Below are 19,312 nucleotides of genomic sequence, written 5' to 3' on the forward strand. Positions count from 1 at the left end.
ACATGTACAGCATCATAATGGGCTTCACATTGCAGTGTTGTGTGTATGCCCTACAGATAGAATGCATGTTTAGCAAATGTGCATGAGCACGGGAGGGTAGTGTGAGCCATCTACATTGCTATACAGTGTGAAGTACAGACACTGTGCCATTGCATGGCAACATGAGGCATGTATGTTGCTGTAGAATGCATAATATGTACACATTGCATAGCCATAACTGCAACACAGTCGTGATGTTCGACAGATCGTATATGGTAGACTTCAGTGACACCTCCAGTAGCTGTGCACAGGCTTTTAGGTTGTCCACTGTACCACATCAACTGTATAATCGGTCAACTAAGGCTATAATTGGACCATGTGTGGACAATGTGCAACAGGGTGTATACACATCCCATGTACTGTGTGGCTACATGTCTCTGGCCATCCCCATGGCCATGTGTGCACATGTGGTGGCCAATTGTGTGTGATGGGCATCTTCTCCACATGTCTGTGTGGTCCCATATGACATACACCCATACATGTCAGATATGTCACATTCCACAGGTCTATGCAGACAACGGGTTGTATGTTTGGTATGTGGGGTATAGGTCATGTGATAGTGTGACAATATTGCAGACAGAACACTACATGTCTGGGACATGTCAGGTGGCACATCACAATGTGTGCACCCGATGCAGGGGCATATGACACAATGGTGACACTTGTGGGCTGCCCATATCACAGCTCACTGTGTGGTACTGTGTGCATACCACATGTTGTTCCAATGCATACTACATATGCCTCCATTGTAGAACACCTCCACCGTTGTATGCACAGCTGACCACACATGTCGCAATGACAAGTACTGTGGTTTCAAGTCTGTGTATCATTACGTGAATATATTGCACATGGGTGGCGTGTGAATGCATGGTGGTGCGACCTGCATATCGTGACTGGAACAAACATCAGGTGTGCAAGTGTTAACTGGCCACATGGCAAATAGATCTACACTGTAACATGCCTGATACTGATGACAGTCTCACCTGCAATGGACCCATGTCTGTGCGGCACGCCAGAGGTACCTGTATAGGGTGACACACCAGTATGAACATTATCCATGACTGTATGACAGCCACAGGTTGCACTGTGCATGTGCACACATTCACCTGTGTAATAGCATATAGTATGCACATGTGTGCATACACAACGTAGCATACTGTAGTATGCAGCATGTGTGTCCACATACCTGGCATATGTTGTTACTTTACATTATGTACAGTGACACATGCAACTACATGGGATATAATAGCCATATGTGCATTACTGACTTACCAGGCAACTCCAGGCTCATTGGTTGGGAGACACCCACCTCCACGATGGCAGCTAGTGTTTCTGGATGCTGTTCCCTGGGTGTCCCCAGACTGGCCAGTAACTCCTCAGTGTGTGTGAGTGGGGCTGGGTTGGTGGCCCACCACCTGTTCCACCTTGTTCCCTGGCGATTGCAGTGGCACGCTGTTTTGCATGTCGTATCAGGTCCATGCAGTGTCTGCGCACCTGCTGGTAGGTGCGGTTATGGCCACCCACATCGCTCACCCTCCTGCGTAGATCCTGCCACAGGTCATCCCACTGCTGGGCATGCTGTGGCACATGGCTGAACAACAAGTCATAGTTGTCATGGAGCTGTGGGATGAGGACATCATCCTCCTGGCGGGTGTATGCTGGGAGGCGTGTACGGGCATTATCTGTAAAACATAATGATGGTGACAGGTCACAGTTTCAGAGATGTACAGAGATACTGCTGCACATACATTTCTATGACATCTACTGCATCTGCACAGTTATCTTTGCAAAGCACCATGACACTGACACGACTGACGTGTTTGTGTCACACATGTCACACCCATTATGCATTGGATATCATCACCATATATGTGTGTCACCTCATTACAGTGTTCATACTCCATGTAAATGCTGTCTTGCTGTGGGCATGTCTATTTGCCTGCACTTGTGTTCTTACCTATCTGCACATGCCTCGATGTGTCCACGGTACTACTGTTGACCTGGATGCTGTGTATATGTCACATATCAACACAGACACAGCCGAATGGACTTGAGCAGTGACAATGCACACATATGCATGGACACCTGTACATGCATGTGTTTTGCCATATACATCTACACAGCACTGTACAACTGTTCAACATCCTGACACGGATCGCCTGTATTACACATGTGATAGACATGGGACAATGGATAGTCAGACGACATTCGCAGGGATGGTCATCAACCCATGGTTTCCACGCTGTTACAGATGGCCATTGTGCCACCGCAAGCTGCATCAGTGCCACATTACTGATCCAGTCAGTTGATAGTACATCTACCATGCGGCCATCACACCATGTATGACTGGGATGACATCTGCAGCTTTGATGGACAGGGTTGCATGGTATGGTGGGAGTATGTCACATATATGGCACAGGGATCTGTCCAGCCTGTGGCGATCCTAGTATTAGGACGGTGGCTGTCCATGACATATGTCATATAGATCAGGATATGGACATGTAGCATGTCCATCATCATGGTGTAGCAAATGTCCTTCTGCAAGGTAGACGGCATGCTGCATAGTGGAGGTGTGGATTGTGAAGGCTGTTATCGCACATCCATGCATAGCCATTACCCCTTACAGGTGGTATGTGATCCAATATTGGTCACCACAGTGCTGTATATGCCTGGCCACTGATCTCCGTGCTCATGGATGGCACCCTGACATGACATGGGTACCTCAGATGACTACCTAAGGGGCCTGGAGACGTCACCATGTCGGGGTGCACTGCACAGCACCATCCCTTACACAGTGTCCATAATGTTGACCACAGCCTAGGTAGCAGTTTATGGGTACAGGGATGTTCACCTAGCGGTGACACTGCTGGTATCATCCATCAGACTGTGCACATATGTCACACACCTCACACACACAGCCCATTCTGTATGTTGTTCACAACACTGACACAGCTAAACTGATAGGTCATGGCCATTCACAGCCTTACATACACAGATGCCTAACATTTGTGTGTGTGGTATGGGCTACAATGAGGGTGGGGTACAACACATTAACCCTGTTCTACTGTATCTGGCACAGATGTGCTGTGCACATGTCACTCTTGCACCTTTTGTAGTTGTGGGTCTGTCAACAGGCCACTGGTGGAACACACCTGTGACATGCAAAGGTATTTGTAATCAAATATCCATGCTATCTTGTACATCTGTACTGCTAACATCTACAGTGCTAATGGTTCATGGACATGCACACCATACTCAGCAGGGTTATAGTGCGGTGCCACCCTAAATGACTGTCATCACCACTTGTGGGTTGATATTATCCAACACCCTATCTGTATTGTATGGTCATGCTAGGCACTTGTTCAGAACATGTGAGCATGTCATGAGCTAATGATTACTATAGCGCCCATTCCACACCATTTCCCACAGGTACACTGGCTGTCCTACACTTCCCAGCTTGCTTAAGGTATGACAGCTGTTGTACACACGTAACGCACATATCCTGTGGGACATGGTTGTATATGCAGGCATGTCCAACTGTCACGTACCAGTGCTACTGCCTGTCTATATGAGGGATATGTCGTACATGTGGCAATAGAGCAATTGTCTCATGTACACATTCAATGCTCACTTCCCAACATACGGCACTACAGCCTGTGGGGAATGCACGTCTGCAGCCGTGCTGGGCCCATAGCTCTCAGGTGTACCTCATTACGGGGAACGTACCTCATTTGGGGTTCTAAAAGGTGCATGTTCCTCAAGGTTCCACATTGGAAGGGTCTGTCACACATTCATTGTTGTACATAGTTTACCTGCTAGCCATGGCTAGATAGATGAGAATCATAGTAATTCATTGGAATATCTGTTTTATACGTAAGACCAGCCTATTTTAGCCATCATATGCCCTTCCTAGTTGACGCTGTTAGTAAGCCAGTTGTAAGTGTTCCACATTTCGCCCATTTGTCACACTGTATGAGGGCTAATGTTCCTCATTTTGGGGACAGGAGGCTGACAGCTATGGCTGGGGTAATGCTGTCGCCAACCCTGACTGCACCTGACAGTCATTTGGGGATGTGTAACATTCGCAACACACCCCACCCATCACATAGTCTCACATAATCTACACCACTGGCCACACCTACGAGGACAACCTGTGCAGTACGTCTCCATACTCACTGTAGGCACCAGAGGTAGCCCCCATCATGGAAGACAACATCACCAGCTTATAGCCCACAGACTCATGTGTGCCCACCACATACAGCCAATAGTGTGTTATAACATTCACAACACACCAGTCATAGCTGACTCTGTAGGGTGTCACACTGCAGTTCCACACAGCAGGCTACACAAGGCGTTAGTCGCTTACATCTTGCTGTCGGGTAACTGCTTCTGCAACATAACCTATGCACCCATGCCACACCTCACCAGGTACGATATGTCTGTCATTCGCCATGTTAGTGTGACTGCCCTGTGATGCCACTTCACAGACTACGTGTGCAGGGACATGCAATAGCTCACCAGTCTTATAGCCCTGAGGGTGTGGGCCTAGCCCTGGGGAGCATTTTGCATTCATCCAGACATGATACCACTGTACAATGACCGACTGTGTCACTTCAACAGTTGCCTATGCTCCTATTGTCATTCCACAGGCATGTGGTATCTGTCCGCTATGACTGTCCTGGTCAAACACAATGCTGTGGCACAGATGACTTGCACCTGTCGGCCCTGGGAGTACAGCTCACATGCTAGGCTCTTGCTGCTGCTATACTGCCTGTCCTGCACAGTTTCCAATAACTGTCACCGGCAGGGCGGTAACTGGCATGCGCGACATGGGGTCATGTGACACATTGCTTGCATCTTCCCCTGTGACGCACGCAGGCAAGGCACACCTTATAATGCACCACTCCAACATCTCTGCAGTGACTGGGACCTGCCTGTAGGCTCTGCAGAGCACACCTGCAATGACAGGTTATAGACGGAGTATACCTTCCAGGCACATACCTGCTGAGCACACCCACAGCTGAGGGGTTCCCATATCCCACTATGTTTTGCACACATCCTGGCAAGTTGCTTAGCACAATGCATCAGAGGTGCTCCACGTGCAACTAACTGTGTCCGGGACCGCTATACACATTGTAACAAGCGACAGAGTCAACATCATACCCCACGGGTAACATACCTTCTATGGTGGTATAGTGGACAGTGGGCCTCAGCTACTACTGATGTGTGACTGACACTACCCCACACTTCACTGGGATAGCCACTCATGTACCGACACATCCATGAGTCATACCATCCACTCTGCTGGATCAACACATACACACCACCTCCAAGACCTACATTACCCTTGGCATGAACACTACCACCATGTGACTGGTGTTACACACCTGGGGTTATCCTCATTGGTGGATTCCAACATATGCTAATCTACCTTGTTAGCCACATCCCGAAACACACCCATCACAGCATACACAGTACATGTGTACTACTACACCTACTACAGACGCCTGCTGACAGCGGTTGTTAACATCATGACACCCGTGCAGATGGACAATGCACATACAAATGCTGACACATACCCCAGTGCACTTAATTAGCATGTACACAACTGCATGGATCATGCTATTCCACACAGAGCCATGATGGTACACACCAGATAACAGACGCCACTCTGGTGGTCATGTTCCACGGACATATGATGTACAACAACAGGTGTAGGCTGTTGCACAGTGGTGTACATTCCCATGTGTGGGTGGCTCACTGGTCAGCCGTGGTGGAGCCACAGGGTCCCTCATCACATACTCCAAGACTAGCTACGTAAACATGACTGCCACACATTCCGGGTGTACCACCAGGCATTATGGTGGTATGTCAGTATTCGATGGCAACACCCACATCTGCTGTCACATACAACAGTCACTCAGGAACATTGCAGACCCAGGTATTGTTGGCAACATGCTGGAGGATGGATTCAATGCTGACAGTACACCCTCTCACTCACTACAGGGCCGCAATCCATACATGAACATTGTGGTGTCCCTGTGGTCACACCTACACAGTACTGACCTACACTCTATGTGTCCTGGGACACTGGCCCCATGTCACCTTCCAACGTCCCAGGCTGTGATGTCCACCAACCTCTGAATTACTTGTCTCCCCACTAGGCCACCATATTCAGTAATAGCCTTGTTTCAGACATTGTAGACCCTGAATGGCACACAGCAGCATTTATCACACTACACACAGGTGGCACCGCATTGCACGAGTGGGACTATAGTCCCACACACCTGACTGGACTGTTCTGTGTGGCTATGGGGCACATCATCAAGGACGTCATTCTCAGAGACATTGTTGGTCTCCCGTCCTCTGCTGCCACCCGTGTTGGGCTTGTTAAGGCCAGAGCATGGCCCCTACACATGGTGGACTCCTTTCATACAGTTACCAGGGCAGTTGCTGATGGTACGGGAGTCCACACATCCTACATTGTCCTCTCATTGCCTTTCAGCACCATTCCCCATTCTGGTATTGACAACATACACATCCACCTGCACATTGCACCCTGTGTCTCAGGATGTTATGCTATGTGGCTCATGGACAGGACACACAGTGAGGCCAGCATACCATAGTACCTACTACATGTCAGGTACTTTGGCATACCACAGTCCTCAGTCATAGGGCCCCTCATGTTAAGTATATGCTTCCCTGTGGAACAGGCTGGCACAGGGGACTTTCCCTGCCTAGCTTTAGAACCCCTACATACCAAGCGCCATGATTGCTCCACCAGCTGATACTGACTCCAACCATACGGGTGTCGCTGTGACAGATACATAATATGACTATCATGGCATCAAGCTGCATGACACAAGGTGCATGCACATCACGCTTGCATTACACCATTCACCCACTGACTATCACATGGATGGTAGTCCCCTACATACATATCACATTGTACATGTTTGCAGTACACACATGTCGCACCCACTCCTGTGGTTACCAGATTGCCACTGTGGCGTGGATATCCTCCCACGTGGCCACACCTATCTGTACTGGGTGTGTAACTGGTACATAGGCACCCATTGTACCTCTGAACTCAAGACATCTACACACATTCAAGGGTACACCACCCCATTTAGGGTGTACCTTACACAACAGCTACAGCTTTACATGCCACAACATTAACACGCCATGACGTTTACTGAGCTCCGACAGTTTAAATATGCGGCTGCACTACGGACACCACATCTGTACACATTTGCATACTACATACTCAGGGGTGACCTCTGCTGATCAGACAGGGCCCATGTCCACAACATTATTGATGGATATACTCCTCATACGCAACATAAGCAGAGGCCACTGTGAGCAACATGCTCATGGATATGTGCACACACGCCACAATGAGTGGGATGTGCTTCTGGGTTACATTCCCAAACAGGACACTCACCATGCTGTGGAACATAAGTCCTCTGTACATCACGCAGGGACACTCAGTAGCACTGTTCATGTGATACCTCCCTTGGTGGTTGGGAGACACATGTAGGCCTGGGATCACTGCAGTGGCTGTACTGTGCAGTGGTGCAGGTGACACCTGGCTCTGCTCTTCACAGGACACTACCCTGGAGAGGTGCCACTAGTGTGAACACTGTAGTTGTGCTTACACATGGACTTGACAGACTGCATAGTACCCCACTATGCACCTGTGCAGCTATTACATGTCCTTTGTGCATGGTTACTTGGTAGCCCTTCCATTTAGATTAGCTATCATGCTATTACTATGTCCCATACCTACAGGCCATATGTATCCTGTTATTGTACATACCAATAGACGATACCTGTGGTATGCATGATATGCCTGTTATGCTGTGTAGAATATCTGTCATATCTACCTATAATACTATACATTACACATATTTCACATAGTATCCCATAATGCAAAGCATACTTGCTCAGCGGGACCACCTTACATATGTCATTAACGTTATTTACCCATACACATGCATGCTGTGACAGTATATCAACATATACTATCCCCTGCTATGGCACACCCTTGTTGGACATACCCTACCACTGACGGCGGGTTGTATGGCATTGTTCTGTTTAATGGCCTCATGTAGCATCCCTTCTGGTGTCTGTGCTGTGTACCTTGTGTCCCACTGCTGGATGCACAGATTCTACAAGCGTTAGTATGCTCAGCAAGACATCACTACATCAATACCTTTCCCCACTTTATGCATTGCGGACACATTTAATTAATGCAAACCAGGCTATACATACAGTAAAACTAATTAATACAGATCATGCTATACATAACCTTACATATCGGGCGTTCTACATACCTTGTTGTCATTACGGCATTTCGTTTCTATCTCTCTCACAGTGTTTCAACTGTTTTTCGGTATGAGCATACGGTTTGAATGTCTGGCAAGTCATCCTTATATACGTCGATACCTGAAACATGTGGATTCTTCCCACCAATTGGTGTTCCTGAGTGACTAATTACTTGCATATCAGCTGTGCAGCTACTCCATTCGCCAATTACGCGACAGTGGGGTATAATTGATTCTCCACTTGGGCATTGCCTATTTGCCCTACCTTCGGGGAGACGGTCTGTATTGTGTTTTGTTATGAGTAACTGCAACTGCTATGCATGGAGACAAGTATAGTTTGGATTCATGTCCCCCGTGGATTGTGTGTGACAGGTAGAGTATTTGGTTCAACATGTGGGTGTACCTGTCATCCCGACGTCTGTTAACGGAGTATTGCAATCAATACCTGTAACATGGCTGTTTGTTCCATTATACAACGCCTGCAATTTTGCATGTCGCCTTTAATTGTGTCTCTCACACGGTATGTTGAGGGTTCTGCAGATGTAATTGACTGACTGGATGTTTGTGCTGCTATTACAGTTTGTATTGCTTTAGTTTCTAGTGTGGGGGATGTCGGTGGTTGTATGTAACATATACGGTTTGTGGGCCTTGCATTTCTACATAATCCGTATATATGTGTGTGGGCTCCATCCCTGATTAGAGAGCTAACAGTTAGTAGACTTATGTTACGGGATTGTACGTTGGGCCATTGTTAATTGGTTTCTATATCGTCTGCAGGTGAGCTTGCTACTTGTATACCTCCGTAATTGCAGCGATATATCAGGGATATGTGTAGGTGACAGCTATCCCTTGTATTTCTGTCCCAGATATTTGCAGTCATTGTGGTTGTGTTGTTAAAAGAGCCTGTTTGCCATGGGTTGCCACCTTATCATATGGTCATTGTTGGACACTTACGGGACACAAAGCAGTGTTTACAGGCCAACACGTAGCCACGGTCAGTACACAGGTAGCACATACTTTTATCCTCACTACATACCTATTGTTGTGACTTTGGATACTTATCATATTGCATGTAACATTTAAGTTTCTTACATACAGGCATAACTATTAAATACGACTGTTACATTATATATGGGACATATTTATGTCCTACCATCTCGGACATTTGCCCTTTGTACTGTTTTATGTCAGGACACACCTGCCCAGGGTGGGATGTCCCTCCTACTGTGGTACAGGTAGTAACCGTATGCCTACAGCTAGCTATACCCACACCTACCATACTGGTCTGCCTCTGACTTGGCACCAACATACACATGTTGCGGACACACACACACATTACAGTCACACAGAAATGCACACGGCACCCTCAACGCACACTTACACAGACTACGGCACTCACAGACACAGTTGAACACAGTACCTACGTGGACCGCGACACCGTCAGCGGTGACTAACCGTCTCTTCATATCATCATACTATTACTCGGATGAACTGTTCCGGTACTGTGTTCTATCGGTCTTTCAGCCTCGTGGTTACGCATGTCGGTATGTTACACATTCCATGGTTGGCGGTATCCTATTTATTTGTACCTCCAAGATGTTATGAATGTCGTTGAACTATCTATCATATTTGCAGATATCGCTGAATCCATCTATATCACCATATATCCCTCTATTGCCCTTTCTATCTGTATTATATATATGCATATGTATAAATATATATATATATATATATATATATATATATATATATATATATATATATATATATATATATATATATATATATATATATATATATATATATATATATATCTGGCGGGAACGTGACAGGCACACAGCACCACCATATGCTGTAAGACTCATGTACTGTTCAGGTGTTGGCATTCCGTGTTGCACTGGCTGTTGTGTTTACAATGTTTGAGGGCTGCCTATGTAGGAGTCACACATTGGGCCACCTATACATTACAATTTACAGGTGGTCATGTTTGTGTGCCATCCATTTTACTGTGTGTGCAGGTGGAGAGGTGTCAGTCCATAGGGGCCTACACGGTCAGTGTATGTGCTATACGTTCCTCTTTGCCAAGGTGTAGGCATATTGGGCACGCCTCCATCTGCCTACTGGGGCTGGCACAGTGTGTTCATGGTCTGAATCCTCTGTGCCTGTACTGGCCTTGGCAATTGCGGTGGGCTATGAGGGCCTTCACCATTTTGTCCCTGCTGCAGCTGCTTCCGCAGGATCATATTATGTAGCATGGCACATACTATGACGATGTGGGCACACGTGCCTGGAGAGTACTGCAAGGCTCCACCAGATGTATCCAAGCACCGGAACCGTGATTTCAGCATCCCAACACACGCCTATGATGATTCTGGTTTGTGTGTGTGCCTCATTATGGCGTTCTTGCATGGGTGTGTGTGCATTTCTGATGGGAGTCATCATCCACGGCTCCAGTGCATAGCCAGCATCCCCATGAGATGGCCATGTGGGATGTCCCCTGACAAATACCTGATACAGCTGTGAGGCATGCCAGATATGGGAGTCATGGTAGCTTCCAGGGCTGCCAGCACACACATCCATGATAATGCCCTGGGCATTGCACATGACCTGGCAGTTGATGGAGTGGAATCCCTTGCGGTTTATGTAGCGCATACCCTGCTCACCGGGTGGTGACTTGATTTGTATGTGCGCAGTCTATCACACCCAGTACCTCCGGTATTGTGCCACACGGTGGAAGTGACGAAATTGCTGGCCAACTCCTCCTGAGTTCTGGGGAAGTATATCTGCTCATTGGCATGTGGTAACATGGCATCCAGGAACTGGTGTAGTACCCTGGATGCTGATGCCTGTGAGATACCCATTATATCTCCAGTTGGCCTTTGAAAGGTACCTGTGGCCAGTATTCGCAGGCTTACACATACCTTCGTGTCCACTGGTATGGGTTCCCCTCTGTTGTTTCTGGTTCTCAGGCGTGGCGGCACAGCTCCACTATTTGCTGTAAGATGTCCCTGTCCACCCTGTAACGCTCTACTATCTCCAGGTCATGTAGCCCCTGGTAGGTTACCCTTGGTCTGAACACTCTCCTTCTCCTCCGAGGCCTGCGGTGGTTGTCGGCATCATCCTCCACAACACCGCCAGTCTCTAACACATGCTGATGAATCACAGCTATGGCAGCTCCCAACATGTACATTTTAAAAGTTCCCCATGTGTTTACACCTATGGTGCAGTGTTTGGGAATACACAGGTGTGTGTTGGGTGCTTACACACTTTATACTATTGTGCTGTGAACACCTATGATGTCATAGGGTGTGTATGTACGTAGCTACAGGTTATGTTATGTGTTTTACTGCCGGAACTACTATTGTGGTGCCTTTGGTGTTGAATTACATTTGCCTGCCGTGGATTACCTCTTGACCTTCCCTTTACATTTCTGCGCGTTGCACCTACCATTTTCTGGTGTGCATCCTGCAGCCTACTTTCATTTGTGCTTTCCTGGACCTGGCGTATCTTGCGTTATGTGTGCTACTGCTGGTCTGCTGTCGGTTTGCTTTGCTCTGCTGTGTCAGGTCTCCTATCTTTGCAATCCAATACATCCCCTCCTTTCTTTGCATTCACATGCCTCCCCTATCCTGTTTTGCAGGTTTCTGCAAGCGGACTTGTCAGCTGCCGTCGATTGGCCTTCGTGGGTTGATTGGTGTTGGTTGCTCATTAGTACTCCAATTACCCTACTTCCGCATTTCTTTTTCTTCCCTGACCTTCCTGTTTCTGCTATTGTTTGCGGCGCGTGCGTCCGATTACTGGGTTTCGGGCACGTTTTCATCCTCGTACACATGCGCTTTTGGCCACCATGTGTGCTCTCAGCTAAACGATTCCTCCCCACCCCTATCCTGCAGCTTTGCTTAGCAACAGACAGGCCAGATTTGCAATGCTCCAATGTGCTTAGTGCTACAGTGGCACACCCTCTGCTGATGTCATGTATCTCCTCTGAGCCACTCCTCGGTGTTATACCGCTGCCGTATGGTACAACCTTCCTCCGGGGACATTTGCGATTCAGTATTATCTGCCTCATTTGCATGGCATTGACTACTAATTCATAGTTACCGCGCCAAACACTATCGCAAGCCCTTAGCAACCCTTGCACCTTGGTTGTGGTGTTCCATGCCTACCATTGTGTGTTATGCTGTAAACCTGATTTCTATTACATTGCGATTTTATGACATTTTTATATTATTTCTTTATGTTACAGCTTCCGCACACATGCCCTGCGGTTCTGCTGTGCGTTACTGTGGACATGACATTAAATGTTGTTATTTACATGTTGTGCATCTTTTCTTATGCCATTGGCTGTGTATTTCGCCATTGGCATATGTTCACGTTGTGATACCTGGGTCTGACCCTCTTCCATAGCTCCGATGTTATGTTTGGGAAAATGTAAACCGTGTTTTTTGGTTTACATTTCCATGGGCTTATGCTACACCTGCACCACTTCATGAATCACTATATGCCTTCATTTGCATGGTGCAACACTGCACATGGGGTGATTTGCATACCTACGCCAGGGGCTGCGCAGATCTGGCGTACGCCAGTAGTGCACGTGGAATTAGATCGTACCTGAATCGCTCAGCGACCATGTTTGGCGTTATAACACCTACGCTATGCGTGTGCCTGGCGCAAGCTTCATGAATCCCGGGATTTCTCTTTTTCAACACCTTTTCTTACCTTCACAGTGACTTGGCAGAAAGAGTGAAGGTGATTGCTGAGGGTTGACCAGTGAATGAAACTTTCTGTAAATGTGTGTACTTTTGAGATGCCATTCATTTTCTGCATAAGTCACTTTTCTTTCAATTGTTTTGTAGGTTTTGTTGTATTCTTTTGAATTACTTGTCATCCAGTCATCCATATAATTCTTTTACTTCCACTTTTAATATTCAGATATGTTCTTTACATCAGATATCTTTATATATGGAAATTATTGCCTTTTTGATTATGTTATTGTCTAACATGGTTTATGCATTTTCTAAGTTCACAAAAATTTAATATTTATAAATAAAGCTCCCTTGGCCCCTTCCTTTGAAATCTATGCTACACAAACTTGGGCACTTCCTGCACCTGTTCAGTAAAGACACTAAATACCAGCTATGATACATAATCCTGATTCATATTCTTAACTCATTTTACTCACGCAAATCAAGATTATTGGAAATGCATACCAGTTTATGCAGTAATGTCTAGAATATAGCTTATCCACAGGTGTAACACTATATAGTCTCCAATTAAAAAAATGAAATAAAATAAAATAAACCCTATTTTGCTGACCAGGTATTCTAAAAAAAGCAACTTAACAAACTACACAACTACAAACACTGGTAAATATGTCTACAGTATTGCCCTAAAACAATTACAGTGGTTGGAACTTCCACACTATCTACTCCTCCTACACCTCACTAACTACCACACATAAACTGATTTACAGGCCTCATGACTGCCCTGCGTTTAGCTCCCTTCTCACTCTCTACAACCCTGTTAGAACTCTACAGTCTGAACATCAATATCTTCTTCAAATTCACAAACCAAATTAATCTGCAGGCCCGTTATTGTACTCCTGGAACATTGCCAAGATTTGGAAAAACCTACCTCCTTGTGTCCGCCTGCAGCAAAGCCCTTCCAACTTTAAAAGTGCTCTATATAACTACCGTCTCTCCAAGTGGTTATGTACCTGTTGTATTACTCAAACTGTCATCATATAATCTTACTGTAACTTATCATCTCCACCTCTCCCTTTTCTTCTCTTGCCTCTTCCTTCCCTCCTCCCTCTCTCCTCTCTCTAGTCACTGTCATTACTATTTTTTTTCCTCTTCTGTCTCCCTTTCTCTCTCATCTACTTCTTCTCCCTTTTCTCCCCCCCCCTTTCTGCATTCACAATGTAACATACTCAAAGCATTTTTCAAACTGTCCTATTCCTATGTTTCTGAGAGTTTGCTCAATGTAATGCCAAGACATACTCCTTCCTTGGAACTCATTACACTCTATTATCAATTTTTTCTTTTTTGTGCGTCTTCACTATGTTTGGCATCCCATTATCATTGTCACTATATACTATGTCTTTGGTTTTACCTTTTGCATTATTTCTGTTTGCATCACGGTCTAAGTATTGTTGTATAGTTCCTATGTAAATATTTGAATTTTGTAAACATTTTTTGTTTTTTCTTGCAATTTTTTTCTTTGTGTGTGCTTTCTTGCAATTTTATGTTGTATAATTCCTATGAAAATATTTAGTATACATTTTTGTTCTTTCTTGCAACTTTATGTAATTCCTTAGGTAATTCTCTTCTGTTGGAAATTTTCTCCCCGGGCCTCCACTGAGAATGGGCTATCCTGGCCCAGTGGACTTTCCAGTAAAAAATACCAATAAATAAATAATAATTACATTTCTTTTCTCAATTTGAATTTTAGCATCTCCCATTCCACAAAATAAATGCATTATTGTTTAAAAAATGCACATTATATCAAGGATGGTGTATGCCTAGCTACATTTTTAAACCATGTTATCGTCAGATGAAAACAGTAAACTCTCAACCCTGTATTTCTAGGTGTATTTCTCACACTGTAGCATGCAATGCACATTTTCAGAGGAATGTAAATGCTATATTCTGCAGATTTATACCCACAATTAAAATGTGAGATATAAGCATAGTTTCACATATATCAAATACAGGAACTCAGATAGAATAGGGAAATTGGCACATACATGCTGAAACCTTTCTCAGAGGTTTACAAAATATAGCTGTTGTGATTCTTAACACTTAAGAGCAATGAGCGGGGAATATAATGTATAACCATAACAGGAAATAAACTACCAAGATAACATCTAGAATACTAACAAGCTTCAAACCATAATTAATACAAAATTAATGTTAGAAAAATTATCAACCTTATCAAAATGTCTCATTAAGGGGAAAAAAGATTATCACCATAGCTGCTTTAAATGAGCCCTAATATTTCAGGCTTGTACTATGCAAGCCAGCTGATGTGTAGGATTAGTGGCACAGGGAGAAGCGGAGCTAGATGGGAAAGGTAGATGAGAGTAATAATGCCAGCTGGGCCTTCCTGAACAGAGGAAGTCAGTGAGGTTCACTGCACTAATGCTCAGACACCATGTGAAGGCTGAGTATCATACTGGGAAATACTCTTGAGACATGTCGTGGTCAAATACACCAAACAGCATACATTGTAGGCAGGACAAGTATGCTCACAACCACATATGTTTAGGATCATCCCTGAGGCAACAACTGACAGCTGCCATGGAGACATGGGGTTAGAACATATTTACACATTACTTCTAGGACTGTGTGGACTATGTCCCCCTTCTCCAAGGGACTCTTCCCTCAGATATGTGCAGAAGAATGAATGGGTGTGGGAAGCCCCCACCCTGGGCCAGTAATAAAGGAGCCTGAATCCTCACCACTGACACTACAGAGGGATGTTCACTTGGCATACAAATGGATCCACTCAGTATTTCCAGATGCAGACCTCTCTGTATCAAGCACAATTTCCCTTTAGGGCACACAGGGAACACACTCAGCCCAGTGTCTAGGTTTCTCCCTCTGTCTTTACCCAGGCCCCAGTAAGTCTCTCCACTGGTATAGCTGTAGGGTTAAGTCTTCAGCCAAGTGTCCAAGCCAAGTCCTCCAGCACCCTCTCTGTGAAACCAGTGCTTTGTGTCCCTGCTCCATGTAGCTGACACACACACTCTTTAAGATTTAATTTTCACACACACACACACACACACACACACACACACACACACACACACACACACACACACACACACACACACACACACACAGACACACACACACCCAGACACACACATCCCTGGGAAAGGCTGGCACAGATTACCTGCTCTACCAACTTTGCCCAGAATATAAGGTAGATTCACTGCCACCAATCAGTTACTATAAGGCTCTTAAAAGGGTACCTAATTATACTGAGTGAAATTAATATTAATATCAATGGTAAAGTTGACCAAACAGCAAGGCTTTCAGGAATTCATCAGTTCCAGTGCCCTGGACCAGCTCATTCTTACCTCCACTAGAGGAAGCAACATCCTTGACCTGGTTATTGCTAACATGGGCAACCATTGCTCTACACCAGTAGTAAACTCTTCCCTGGTTAGATAGTATCACAAACTAATCACCATGGGAATCCACATTTCACCCACACCCCCTGCAAAGGTATCCACCATGAAAAACTTCTCCAAAGCTGACTTTGGACTCCTAAAAACAGAGGTGACTAACTTCACGGCACCCATGCAAATGGAAAAAAGGTGCATGATTGCCAAATCATACACCAATGCACTGTACGAACATGTACATAAATGCATGGAACTAGCCATACCCAACAGAACCAAGATGCTCTCCTACAAAAAAGGAAGCCCGTCTGGTCTCCACCTGCCGTTAATAAACTCTACAACAGAAGGAAGAAACTGTTATAGAAAAAAGTGAAGTCCCAAGACTGGAAAAATTCCCTTATTTGTCTCAAGAAAAAGTTGAGATCCCTCATAAAAACCTCCTAAGCCAGCTATGAAGGCAGAATTGTGGCAGACACTAAAAACAACCACAAAGCCTTCTATAGTTATATCAAGGATCTCCATGGCAATACCCAGATTTGCTCTGAGTTACTGCACAATGGAACCTCCTATAATGAGCCAGCAAATATTCCCAACATAATGGCCGACAGATTCAGTGCCAACTTTACCCCCCCCCCAAAAAAGACCAATCTCATTACCAGAAGAATGCCAGGCACACAACATTACTGCAGCACAGGTTAAAACTGCATTGTCTAAGGCCATGAATACAGCTTCCATGCGACCCAACAATATCCCTGGCTGTGTTCTACATGAATTACAAAGTGAACTGGCACCACATCTGTGTGCTCTGTTCACTCACAGCCTCACCTCAGGCTTTCTCCCTACCAAATGGCGCACTGCTATAGTCATCAATCTCCATAAAGAAAGAGTGACTACAGACCAGTGAAATTATCACCCCATTAGCCTGATGAGTCTGATATGTAAGGCTATGGAGCGCATCATCATGGACCTAATTAACAAGGGTATAGGGAATCTCCAAACTCTAGATCCCATGCAATTTGGTTTTGTGAAAGGCAGATTATGCCTGCTCAACCTGGTTGACTTCTTTGAGTCTGTCACCAGAATAGTGTGGATGAAGGTAAGGCAGTTCATACAGCCTACCTCGATCTGGCTAAGGCCTTTGATACCATTCTTCACTCAGGAATTACTGATAAACTCAGCAAAGTTGGCATCAACTCCTATATCATTAGGTGGGTTGCAAATTGGCTCACAGATAGAACCCACAGTGTGATAGCAGGCTCCAAGTCAGACTGCCAAACAGTCACAAGTGGAGTCCCACAGGGATTGGTCCTGGGTCCTCTCCTGTTTGGCATCTACTTCTCAGACGTCCAGACCAACATGGAGGGACTCTGACTGACCACGTTCACAGACGATTGCAAGCTGGGAGCCATTATTAGCTCCCCAAGTGATGCAGACATCCTACAGAAAGGCCTCACTGAGACCAATGACTGGTGTTGAAACCATGGCCTTAAGCTTAATGCCAAAAAATGCATAGTCCTCCCCTTTGGGAAAAACTTAGTTCCCACTAATTATCACATTGATGGCAGCTCACTGAACACTGAAGGTGTTATAAGAGATCTGGGGACCCAGGTTGACAGCAACCTCTCCTTCGACCACCACATTGCCATTGTGGTCAGAAAGTCCTTCTATGTGGCACATCTCTTTACCAAGGGTTTTGCATCCAGGAAGAAAGAGGTCATCATCTCTCACTACTCTTCCCTCATTAGACCCATCATCGAGTATAATGTCCCATTTGGCATGCACCTCACTAGACACCTGCAACAGTTGGAGATGCCACAAAAGTACCTCACGAAGAGGATCCTAGGCCTTAAACACATGTCCTACATGGACAGACTCAAAAAACTCCAGCTATTTTCTGTCTTATATCATCTACTAAGAGGTGATCTCTGCTTGACTTACAAAGCCATGTCTGACCCAGCTCTGTTAGAAATGCTACATCTAAAGAAATCCCAATCCCTCCACACCACATGCTCCAGAGACCTCAACCTTATTACCACAATCAACAGAACATGCTGGAGAGACAGGTTCATAACCCAAAGACTACCCATGCTCTGGAATAGACTTCCCATACATGTCAATCAGAATACCTCACTAGCCCTCTTCAAGTGAAATCTTGATGAGTGGACAGGTAATAGAAAGTTCACCCCGGGGATCACTCCAGTGGATCTACTTGATAGAGGCACTGGGAATTAATGACGGGTGGCACAATGCCAGGGCACTTCTATGGGCTCGGCTTGTAAAGGCTCCAGGGCCATTAGTCTAGTACACACCTATGAATCTATGAACCATTTTGGCTGTAGCTACTGGGATAGGAGTCATCCTTAATGTAGCCCCACTCCCATACTCCTATGCTATGTCTACAGCTGGTGGGAGTGGAGATAAATATTAACATAGTATCATCTGTCCTCCACATTGGCAGCAGTTGCTGAAATAAGAGACAAACATTAGCATAGCCTATCCCCCCACTGCCATGTTTGTTGCAGCTGCTACAATAGAAAACAAACCTTAAGCTAGTTCTATACCCTATTCCATGTTTTCTGCAACTACTGGAATACAAGAGAGTCCTTAGCCTTTTAAGTGTGTTCTGGAAATTTCTGTTCACTGCTTAGCATTATGTTGAGAGGAATAATCCAGCACTTCCTTCCTTATGTATTTTTTTGGCTTCTTATTTGACTGTTGACACATATGCAAGCTATATTTAAGCTTTATAAAATATGTTATGCAGTCAACACTGTGGAATTGCATTTATAAGATGTCTGTGACAGTAGAATTATTT

The 19,312-nt window shown here is 45.3% G+C and overlaps 1 long non-coding RNA gene across 1 annotated transcript in view; it reads left to right on the plus strand.

The window, feature by feature from the left end:
- LOC122812167 overlaps nt 1-19,312 on the plus strand; it is a 647,623-nt gene that overhangs the window by 543,305 nt on the left and 85,006 nt on the right. The window lies entirely within an intron of this gene.

This window comes from Protopterus annectens, chromosome 9.part0 (assembly GCF_019279795.1).
Source record: "Protopterus annectens isolate FY-2018-M chromosome 9.part0, PAN1.0, whole genome shotgun sequence".
NCBI lineage: Eukaryota > Metazoa > Chordata > Ceratodontiformes > Protopteridae > Protopterus > Protopterus annectens.